Consider the following 9,452-nt stretch of genomic DNA (forward strand, 5'->3'; position numbering starts at 1 on the left):
ATAGGTACTTAATAAATATTTGTTATATGTCACCTTTTACAATGTAAAAAGCCCTTTCATTATTCCTGATTTTACAGATGAAGAAACTGAGGCACAGAATGAGTTGTCCATGGTCACACAGTCGGCCTTCTGACTCTAAAGCTACTTACTATTTTCTTTCACTAAACTGTTCCCATTTCTCGGAGAGGTGGGATGTATGTTGGTTCTCAATAGGTGTGATTCCTATTCTGTCCTTTCTTGGGCTATTCTTCCTCAGATATCTCATTTTCCATTGGGCTGACTCCATTTGTATTGCTTTGGCTCCTTAAGCCACAGTCATTTTGGATTTCTTTGACTCCACATCACTGGGAAATCTCACCATCTTGTAAGATCCAATCATCCCTGGGACTCAAACATCATCAGTATCTTCTGTCCTTCTGATTGCAGGATGGAGCTCAGCCTCCATTTAAGGAGAGATAGACATTATGCCTTTCCCCCTCTTCCTTCTTACCCTCCCATTTTCAGCTTTCTTTTGGGTATTGTTTACCCCCATTTAATTGTAAGCTCTTTGAGGGCAGGAACTATCTTTTTTTTTTTCTATTTGTATCCTCAATACTTAGCACAATGCCCAGCACATAGTAAGCATTTAATAAATGTTTATTGACTATTGACATTCATCTAATAAACATCTAATGCTATGGACATGACACCGTAGTAAGAAGGGAAAATGACAATGTTGATGGCAGATGTGTCTTTGAACTTGTTCATATACTGGGGCAGATGAATGTCCTGCCCTGCCATCATTTTTTGATTTGTAAATCCTTGGTGTTTATAGAAATGAAAATAGCAATGGATGTGACTCAAAACATCTGGGCTTCAATCTAGGCTATCATACTTATTAGCTTTATCTGGTGCCTTATTAAAATGTTTGCTGGGATTATTGGCAAAAGAACTGACAAATTGCCACCTAACTGAAAGTCTAGAAATATACCTTTACCATATGGGCAAATGGAACTGTGAACAGTGACTTTATTATATCTGTATTTATTTTGTCACCAACCAAGAATTAAGAAAAATTTCAAATCCCAAGGGCAGGGTTTCTCAATGGTTTGGAAATAATCAGTTGCCTCTTCATAAAGGGTCATTAATAGACATATCATCTTTGGTGGAGAGGAAGCCTAGTTGCCGTTGCTCCTCCATTTTCAAAGAGGACCGATGACATCATGGGGTGATGTCTTGACACATGAATTGGATCTAAGTGCAGCAGAGTTGCACTAAGTCATCAGCTTCACTCTCTCTTCCTGAGTCATCAAAGTCTTGTGGCACAACAAAAGTCAGGACAACCAGAGATGGCCTGGGGTGCAGTGGATGACATTGGCATCTTTGATGTCTGACTAAGATCTAAGTGCTCCACAACACCTGCTTCAGCTACCTTCCTGACCATTGGACCAAATTGTTCTCATCTGTCCATTCTGCTGGAGGAAGTCTTCACATGCTTGGAGGATATATCCTCCTAACTCACCAATGGGTTTGAAGTCTGTCGGTTACCTTCAACCTGGTTTAGCCCATCTGCCTAGTCAGTTTTACTGGGGTGTGCCACTGTGCATGCTACAGCTTCTTGGAGCCACAGATGAGGGTTAGGTGACAGGTGGATACCAAAGGTGGATGAGCTGCCCTGAAAAGGGCTCAGCAAGCCCTCATGCCAGAACACCCTTTACACACCAGAAGCCTGGTACGGTGGAGTGAGGCCAGAATTTGGATTCAAATTCTGATTTCACCCTTTATTATGTGTAAATAACCTTCAGGAAGTTATTTAATCTCTCTGGGCCTCACTTGTGATGCCTAAGATTCCTTCTAGCCCCAAGTCTAATATCCTCCATTGAATATTTGAACTTAGAAATACGAAATCAAGTTTCTACCCCCATAGTATATTTGCTCTCTGCTGCCCTCTGGTGGTACCCTATAAAACTGCACATTGTTGCACAATGTTTTAATGCAGACTGGTGGTGAAGCTGGGAGCCCTTGAGTAGTCCACATCTCTGGTGTAATGGTGGACTGGTACAGGTGCAGAGAGCTCCACAACACTTGGCTGATGCTAATTTTCTATCTCCTAGGGAGAGGCTAGGGAGTCTTGCAGAGACATTGGAGCATATGTAGACATTCTGTAACTGGTACTGCTTGGCTAACTTCATGGGGAATGGGAGTCTTTTTGATTAATTGTGGAGGCATAAAAAAGCACCAGTGGCCATATCCTTAACCATTTCCTCTTGGCTCTTTTGCTCTTGGCTTGACTCCTGTCAAATAAGAGATAATACTTTAAGGTGAAGAGGCCTTGGGCTCCCCACTGAGCTTGACGTGTGGCCCAGTGAAACTGGCCTCTGTGGTGCTTGACCTCCGCATTTGTTCTTTTCTGATATAGTTGAGGAGATTGGAGCTGCCCTTTGTTAGTATCAAAAGGCTAGGAGAATGAGCGTCCACGTGTCCTGGAAGATTTGCAGCCAGCTAGAGCATTGATGAAATCAGGGAACAAGGGAATCACCTTTGGGAGTGATTTTTAGGACCCAGCCCAGCAGTGGCTAAGACTCAGCTGGCAGTCATGGTAGTCATTCCACATCTGCATATGAACTTGATGAGAGCTATGCAATGTAGGAACTTACCTAAGCTTGAGCCCACTCTTCTAGAGACTGAGATGAATTTTTCTCCAAAAGTTTTCTGTTCATACCCCTTTGACCATTGTCTATTGGGGAAAGGCTCTTGTTCTTATAGATTTGAATAAATTCCTTATATATCTTGGAAATGTGACCTTTATCAGATAATTGATATTCTCCTATATTATATTGTTTTCACTTAAAACATCTCTCAAATATGTTGAACATTTTTTGATAGAAATTTTCAAGTAATAAATTTTCCCCTAACATCAGTTTTTAAGTTAAAAAGCATTTATACATTTTATATAACTTTAATTCTGTAAGATATCCCCCTATATTTAAAAAAATATTGATATTGGGGACAGAACCAAGATGGCGGGAAAAGGCAGGGACTTGCCTGAGCTCTCTCAAATTTCCCTCCTAAAAATGAATTCTGAAGGGGCAGAACCCACAAAATGATGGAGCAAAACAATTTTCCAGCCCAAGACAACTTAGAAGGTCAACAAGAAGGTCTGTCACAGCTAGGGGAGAGTGGAGCACATTCCAGCATAGGCTACGCCAGCTCAAGCGGCATCCCAGCAAACCAGGAGCAGATCTTGGAGGCAATTGAATCGGCAGCAGCGGCAGTTGCGTCCAGAGCTTTCAGCCTTCAGATGGTAAGAAGCTGACCAGTTAGGAAGGAGATTACAGGGATCCCTTTCCTGGCACTGAGTGCAGGACTGTGTTGTATTGCGGATCTGAGTCACAGTCCCAGAGTGAGGAGGAGCACTAGCACACCACAGCTTGTAACCACAGGGGAGCTAGGATGCTGGTCACAGTTCCAGTCCAAGAGTACCTCATAGACCAGAAGGCAGGCCAGAAGAGTAGTAAACATGCCTTTCCCTAGATCATGCCACCCTGGAAAAACTAAAAACTCACAGACCCTCAGAACTAGCTCTGGAAACAGCCGCATAAAAAATCTGAAGATTGGGACGGTGCACCCTCCACTCTGAGAGCAAAGTCCAACTTTAAAATAAAGTTTAAAGTCAAGAAATAGACTAGGAAAATGAGCAAACAACGATGACAAAAAGAGTCTGATCATAGAAAGTTACTGTGGTGACAAGAAAGATCAAAACACAAACTCAGAAGACAATAAAGTAAAAATTACTACATCTGAAGCCTCAAAGAAAAGTTTCAGGCCTCAAAAGAATTCCTGGAAGACTTCAAAAAGGATTTTTAGAAATCAAAGAAGAGAGGCAGAGGAAAAATTGGGAAGAGAAATGAGAGCGACGCAAGAAAATCATGAAAAAAGAGTCAACAGCTTGGTAAAGGAAGCACACACACACACACACACACACACACACACACACACACACACACACTGAGGAAAATAACACCTTAGAAAAACAGAGTAGGCCAAATGGTGAAAGAGGCACCAAAATCTGTTGAAGAGGAGAACTCCTTAAAAAGCAGAATTGGTCACATGGAAAAAGATGTATAAAAAATCAATGAAGCCAAATGGAAAAAGAAGGTATAAAAGCTCACTGAAGAAAATAGTTCCTTAAAAATTAGAATGGGGTGAATGGAAGCTAATGACTCCGTGAGACAACAAGAAAAAAAAATGAAACAAGAGCCATTCCCCAATTGATAAATGGTCAAAAGATATTAATAGGTGGTTTTCAGATATAGTAATCAAAGCTATCTATAATCATATGAAAAAAATTCTCTAAGTCACTATTGATTAGAGAAATGCAAATTAAAACAACTCTGAGTACCACCCCACACCTATTGGATTGGCTAACATTACAGAAAAGGAACATAACAAATGTTGGAGGGGATGTGGGAAAAGTTAGACACAAATGCACTATTGGTGGAATTGTGAACTGATCCAAACTATGCCCAAAGGGCTCTAAAACTGTGTATAGTCTTTTGACTCAGCAATACTACTACTAGGTCTGTATCTCAAAGAGATCAAATAAAGGCAAAAATATTTGTAGCAGCTCGTTTTGCAGTGGCAAAGAATTAGAAATTGAAGGGATGCTCATCCATTGGAGAATGGCTTAACAATATGATTGTGATGGAATACTATTGTGCTATAAGGAATAACAAGCAGGATGTTCTCAGAAAAGTCTGGAAAGACATAAACTGATTCAAAGTGAAATGAGCAGGTCAAGGAGAACATGGTAAACAATAACAGAAGTATTGTACCATGATCAACTTGTGAATGACGGAATTGTTCTCAGCAATGCAATGATTCAACACAATATTGAAGGACTCACCATGAAAAATGCCATCCATCTCCAGAGAAAGAACTGATGGAGTCTTAATGCAGATTGAAGCATACTTTTTGTAACTTAAAATTTTTTTGTCTGTATTTTCTTTCACAACATGACAAATATGGAAATATGTTTTGCATGACTACACATGTATAACCCATATCAAATTGCTTGCTGTCTCAGGGAGTGAGAAAGAGAATTTGGAACTCAGAATGAAAAAAAAAAGAATGTTAAAATCTTTTAAACGTGTAATTGAGGAAAAATAAAATAGCAAATAAATATATTTAAAAGCAAAAAAAGTATTGATATCTTTTGTTTTTACATAACCTTAATTTTGTGATAACCCTATCCAGAGAGTCATCCTTTGTAAAAAAAAAAAAGCACATACAATGTTCCATGCTTACAGTCCCCACTTAAGGAAAGATGAACATTTTCTTATTTTTTCTTCTGAAATAAGTTTAATTATTATAATTCTATAGAGTTCGTTGCTGTTGCTTCTATCTGCATTGCTGTTGTCATTGTACATATGTCCTACCTTGTTCTACTCACTTCATGACTCTTTGTGACCCCATTAGGGGTTTTCTTGGCAAAGATACTGGAGGGGTTTGCCAATTTCCTTCTCCAGCTCATTTTACAAATGAGGAAACTGAGGTGAGCAGTGTTAAGTGACTTGCCCAGGGTCACCCAACTAGGAAGTGTCTGAGGCCAGATTTGAACTCAGGAAGATGAGTCTTCTTGACTCCAAGCTTAGTACTCTATCCACTGTGCCATCCACTTCCCTCTGTATCAGTTCATATAAATTTCCCCCTGCCTTTTTGAATTTTTCATAATTATCAATTGTTGTGGTGCAACAATATGATGCCATTACAACCATGTATTCCATCAAAAAATGTCTACCTCATTTCCAGTTCTTTGCTCCTACCCAAAGTGCTGCTATAAGTAATTTGGTGCATATGCGAACTTCAATTTTTAGGTGGGGACATAATTGTGATTTCAAATTTTGAAGGACTGTCATATGGAAGAGGGAACTGGTGCACTCTGCTTGTCCCTCCCCAAAAGATGACCTAGAAGTAAGTAATGGATAGAAAGTGTAGAAAGGCAGATCTGTCTTCCTGGAGCTGTCCAAAAGCTGAAGGGGCTATCTTAGAACAGAGGGCATTTCTCTGACTAACCACTCCAGCTGAGGTCAGATGGCAACTTGTTGGGGATGTTCTAGTAAGGCTCCTTTTTAGATCCAATCAGTCAATCATAGAAAGGGCTGGGACAGCTGGGGTGGGGGTGGGACACGGCGCCATCATGCATAGAGCACTGGGGCTGAAGTCAGAAAGACTCATCTTCCTGACTTCAAATCGGGCTTCAGACACTTAGTAGCTGTGTGACCCTGGGTAAATCACTTCACTGTGCCTCAGTTTCCTCATCTGTAAAATGAACTGGAGAAGGAAATACCAAACTACTCCAGGATCTTTGCCCCAAAAAACTCCAAATAGGGTCATGAAGATTCAGAAATGACTAAAAACAGCTGAACAATGATGATAAAGAACTTAAAGCCGGAAGTGCTGTGGATACAAGTTTAAAGAGTGAAGTCACAATGAGCTTACATTGCAATGGAGGAAACAATAGGTACACTTTTAAAATATAGGATAAATACTTCACCAATATAAATAATGTTCAATGTAGTTGGACATAAAGTAGGCTGGGAGGAAGAACACTGATTATTGGAGGAACCTGGTGAAGTTTCATGCTGAGGAAAGTCCTTGACCTGCATCTTAAAGGAAGAGAATATTCTATGAGGAAATGCATTTCAGGTATAACTGTACAAAAGCACAGAGATGGGAGATGTGATGCTTTGTGTGGGGACCAGAGAGAAGGCAAGTTTGGCTGGATGGCAGAATTTAGAAGGTGGTCATGACCTTTGGGACTCTTTCCAACTCTGAGATTAAGTGACTTATTGTCTAATCTGGAACATAGTTCTTTGTGTACATACCTTATAGTCTCCTAATACAATGGCATCCAAACTTTTTTTTTTTTTAAAAAATCACATCCTGGGGCAGCTAGGTGGCTAAGTGAGTACAGCACCGGCCCTGGAGTCAGGAGGACCTGAGTTCAAATCCGGCCTCAGACACTTGACGCTTACTAGATCCTTGACCTTAGGCAAGTCATTTAAGCCCAATTGCCCTGCCTTCCCCCCTCCAAAAAATAAAAATAAAAATCACATCCCCCACTAGTGGTAAAAAAAAAAATTGGGCATTCACACCCATTTGTTTATACTTATTTATAAAGTATACCCATGTCTTACCATATTAATAATTATGTACATTTTAAAATTTGTATAAAATATGAATGAAAAAAGTTGAAATAAAGATGAAATAATATTTGATTCCAATGTCAATAAGAAGACGGTGGAATTTATTGTGTGGTAGAGTAATGTAGGACAGCTGGATAGTGTTCTGGGCCTGAAGTCAGGAAGACTGAGTTCAGATCTGGTCCTAGACAGTTACTAGCTGTGTGACCCTGAGCAAGTCACTTAACCCTGTTTGCCTCCATTTCCTCATCTATAAAATGAACTGGAGAAGGAAATGGCAAAGCACTTCAGTATCTTTGCCAAGAAAACCCCAAAAGGGGTCACAAAAAATTAGACATGATTGAAAAATGAATAAACAAGAGTGACATAGTCAGATCTGTGCTTTAAGAAAATCACTTTGGCAGCTGCATGGAGGATAGAACGGAGAGAGGAGAGAGGCCCATTAAAAGGTCAAAGGTGGTGCCTATGAGCATAGACAGAAGAGGACAGTCGCATCTGATGTGGAGATAGAACCAACCAGATTTGGTCATTGATTGGATGTGTGGGGTGAGCAAGACTAAACAAGATGACAAGACATCTTGAAAACCTTGGATGACTGGAAGGATGGTGATGCTCTTGACAATAATAACAGGGAAATTTGGAAGATGGGTGGTTTGTTTTTGGAGAAAGAAAATGTAGTAATATCTGTGATCCATATCACAATTTATTTATGCCTGCTCAACCTGTGTGACTCAGTCTTTCCTGCCCCAAATGAAAAAGCACGGGGCTCTTACTGGTCACTGCCTACCAGGCACCTGCCCCTGAAATGATCTTCACATAGTCAGACAGGGACAGAATTGCGCTAATGACACCTGGTCAGTTGCTATATGTTGGATGCAGCTTGTTCCCAGGAAAGCTGATTGTTTTTTTTAATTTATTTTTATTTTTAGTTTACAACAGACAGTTCTACATAATTTTGAGTTCCAGATTTTCTCCCCTCCCTCCCCCCTCCCTCCCCAAGATGGCATGGAATCTCATATAACTACCACGAATGACTTCGCATTGAATTAATTTATACACTAGTCAAGTTGCGGAGAAGAATTACGACCAATGGAATGAATAATGAGAAAGAAGGAACAGAACCAAAAAAACCCCAAAAAACAAAAAAACAACCCAAAAACAAAAACAAAAGAGAAGAGAAAAAGGCGAGCATGAAGTGTGCCTCAATCTGCATTCAAACTTCACAGTTCTTTCTCCGAATGTAGATAGCATTCTCCATCGTGAGTCCTTTGGAGTTGTGCCTGCACCTTGTGTTGCTGAGAAGAGCGAAGTCTGTCAGGGTTGGTCCTCACGGAGTCCATATATCTGTGGTTGTGTACAGTGTTCTCCTGGCAGGAGAGCTGATTGTTAAAATTTCAATAGGAGCATTTATACATCAGAAATCAGCAAACATTGCAAAACAGGGCATGATTCACTGTTTTGTTGGTTGTCTGTATTTAAGAAAGTGATGGAGAAAATATTAATAATGCAGATTAAAGTTAAAAGCATATTATGTATAAGGTTTTTTAAAAGAGCCATTTATTAAATATTTATCAGCACACCCTGAGCTTCCATAGCAGAGGGAGGCAGTGGGGTGAGGGGTGGGATGTTGGGGGGTAAAAGCAGGTGGGGTTGTACTGGAGACAGGTCCCCTAAATAACTATTACAATGATATTAGGGTATAACCTATCTTCTCATCCCCCACTTGGTTGATTATGCTGCCTTTGCAGTCAGGAGACCCTGATCCCCCACTAAGGCACTGACTTGCCTTAAGCAAAGATTAGCCTTGAAGTAGGAGACTTTTTCAGTATCTCTCCCAAGGCCTAGCACGGTGCCAAGCACATGACAGATGTTTAATGTTTGGTGAAAAATGAAACCTTTGTTCCCAAGGTATGAAAATTGTTGGGAACAAATAGTAATAAGGGTAAATCATGCTAAGTAATAGTAATGCTTACTTAATTACTTGTATTTATCTTAAGTCATCTGCCTATTATGCTACTGCACTGTCCATGCACAAATACTTTTGGGACACTCTGTGTATGTGTGTGTATACATACATATATATATATATACACATATACACACAGATATGTATATATATATACACACAATATACATGCATGTATAGACAGATGGCTCGATGTATAGATAGATAGACAGACAGAGTTTCCATCACACTATCTATCCTGTGTATATATACACATAGTTATTTGCAGGATGTCTCTCCCGTTAGAATGTGAACTCCTTGAG

The sequence above is a fragment of the Trichosurus vulpecula genome, chromosome 6, assembly GCF_011100635.1.
Source record: "Trichosurus vulpecula isolate mTriVul1 chromosome 6, mTriVul1.pri, whole genome shotgun sequence".
Lineage (NCBI taxonomy): Eukaryota > Metazoa > Chordata > Mammalia > Diprotodontia > Phalangeridae > Trichosurus > Trichosurus vulpecula.